This window comes from Penaeus chinensis, chromosome 5 (assembly GCF_019202785.1).
Source record: "Penaeus chinensis breed Huanghai No. 1 chromosome 5, ASM1920278v2, whole genome shotgun sequence".
Lineage (NCBI taxonomy): Eukaryota > Metazoa > Arthropoda > Malacostraca > Decapoda > Penaeidae > Penaeus > Penaeus chinensis.
In genome coordinates this window covers 37,374,509-37,377,008 of record NC_061823.1, presented here as the reverse complement: position 1 = coordinate 37,377,008, position 2,500 = coordinate 37,374,509, and the positions used below count along the sequence as shown (strand labels likewise).

The window sequence follows — 2,500 nt, the reverse complement described above, 5'->3', positions numbered from 1 at the left end:
ATAAATAACATAGTTATAAAATTAATATTACCTTCACTGTCCAAAGTTGAAGAGTTACTTCTGTGTATAAGTTCACCTAAAAAAACATTTAAACTTTTCTCATTCTTACAAAACAAAATGCAATTTTCTTTTCTGACTGTGACCTTTGGCTAATATAGCATTTCTGACCTTACAGGAAAACAGGAACATGACCCATGTAAGTTAGGCAAGGGATGATGATAACTCAGTGACTGCCTTTCTTGAGTTTCAATTTTTTCCCCTCTTCTCAGCTGCGCAAAGTTCCTCTTTAATGTACTGTCTTAATCCAATATATTTTGGTAAAATCAGAAGCTTCTAACAGCCCTCTAAATTGTGAAGCAAATCTGAATAATACAAACTGGTTTCCTAAAAGAAACCCTGCTGGTGCATTAATTCTCTTTTAGTATCTGATCTTATATGCCTTTTAGAAAATGTTATTCTCAGGCCAAACTAACAAGAAATTTGAAAGAAATCTTTATGTGATAACCTGCAAACAGTAAACTCTTCTTAACCATAAAAACAGAAATTTAGCAATCAAAGGTGTTTTAAATATATCAAAAATTTAAATTACAAAATGAAACTATCTCTTATAGACAAAATTTTGTGGGTCTTAAACAAACCCATAGCATTGTTATTTCCTGTTATCATCTCTTTGACTGTGACAGGATCTTAGCTAAGTATTACATAATGAGTGAAAATGCTGAACAACATAAAATAATAATGGCTTAAAAGTTCAATTTCCTAAAAAATTATCAGAATCCTTCCAAATAAAAGTTAAAGACAGAGTTCAAAATCTTGATTTAAATATTTATAGTTGGAAAAATATGCAAAGAAAAAAGAAATCTTCAAACTTTACAATTTATCCATGTATTTTCCATGAGAACCAAAACATAAAAATATAAATAAAATAAGGGTAATTATCCTGTCCACATTAGTACCATTACTGATCTAATCTTATCTCGCATATTGAAGAAAATTTTCATATTTTCAAAATCAAATCTCAGTATCAGATTAAGACATTTGTGAAAAATTAACAGGAAAAAGACACCATCTACCTGAATTTTGAAATACAGCAGTTCAAGATGATCATAAGAAAAGTCCTTCTATTTCCCTTTGAAATGTGTAACACATCAAACTCTTGCTTAACCATTCTTGCTATTCATACTTAAGGTCCCAGCTAATTTTTTTTTTTTTTTTTTTTTTTTTTTTGGTTTAATCAAAATTTTGTAAAATCCTAATTTATCATATGGTGATGGTCATAAACTCTATATCAATCCTTGCATGATGATATCTAATACTGAAAAAACAAAACAAAAAGAAAATGGGATTTTGTGAAATTACCTAAACTCTATGAGAGGTACTGTAATAACATCTTCCTTTATGCTTGTGACAAACATTCCACTCTGCCCTTTGTACAGCCATCAGACAAAAGTAAAATCCTGTTTTACACACATTTCTTCCTTACATTTCCTACAAACATCAATAACTTCAATTAATGTTCCTGATAATAGTATATAATATATCAATGGCAGTGAACAGGACCAGCTCTAATATTCATGACTGTGATTACAACAGCCAATCCCACTCAGATCGTCCGAAGAAAAACGATAGAATCTGGCAAACTCCAAAATAATAAAAACATTTACTGATCCAAATTTAATACTTTTTTTTCTTCGTCAAAATGAAGTCTATGCAATCTGTATCAGGCAGTTACCGAGGACTTTTTTCTTCATTATCATCCTCCTCAACACATATAAGTAAATTTGTGCTTAATAAGGCCATACATCAACTCAACATTATAAAACACTAAAGACTTCTGCTGCTGCCTTTACCTAGATTCATTATAAATGATCATACAAAAATACACCAGCATCACAACACTTCATACAATATGAGAAAGCATTCTTCTCTACACATGAGCACTGCATCAGGAAGCAATTAAAAATGCACAGTAATTCATACAATTCATAAAACATTCACAACAACTAGGAAGCAGTACACAAGGGGAGTCTGCACAAGGCAACTCCTTTGGTTGCTTTTTTTTTACTCAGTTATGATGGTAAAATTGAATGCGTGATATAGGTCTGTGTTCTGATGTCTTGTTACTAAAGAACATTCTGTTACCATGTGTGACAATGAACAGAAACAAAAGTTCTGAGAAAAAATCAGTTCCAAATTTACATCAGTTGATCAATATCCATTTTCTTGCCAAAGGAATCTGTTTTTTTCATTTAGGTTTTCTTTAGTCTTCATAATCATTTTGGCTATAAATCACTTGACACTTGAGGGATCTGTTGCTTTTACAAAAAATGCTGAAAGATTTGGTGCACCTAGAAATATGGAGAAAAATTAAGACAGCAAGCACATCACTTGCCACAATCAGCAATTATGATCACTGGGCAGAAAGTCTATCACTCTTTGTTTCCTAGTGTTATAAAGTTGAGCACTAACAAAGCTTCCCACTACTTAAAACTGACAAATC

The 2,500-nt window shown here is 31.3% G+C and overlaps 1 protein-coding gene across 3 annotated transcripts in view; it reads right to left on the bottom strand.

The window, feature by feature from the left end:
* The window catches only part of LOC125025664 (phosphofurin acidic cluster sorting protein 1-like), a 193,310-nt gene that overhangs the window by 1,931 nt on the left and 188,879 nt on the right, over positions 1-2,500 (bottom strand). For all 3 annotated transcript variants that reach the window (XM_047613779.1, XM_047613780.1, XM_047613781.1), the window contains exon 16: positions 1-2,500. This exon is cut by the window's left edge and continues 1,931 nt beyond it; it is cut by the window's right edge and continues 520 nt beyond it. The gene's annotated coding sequence lies outside the window, so the exon portion shown is untranslated.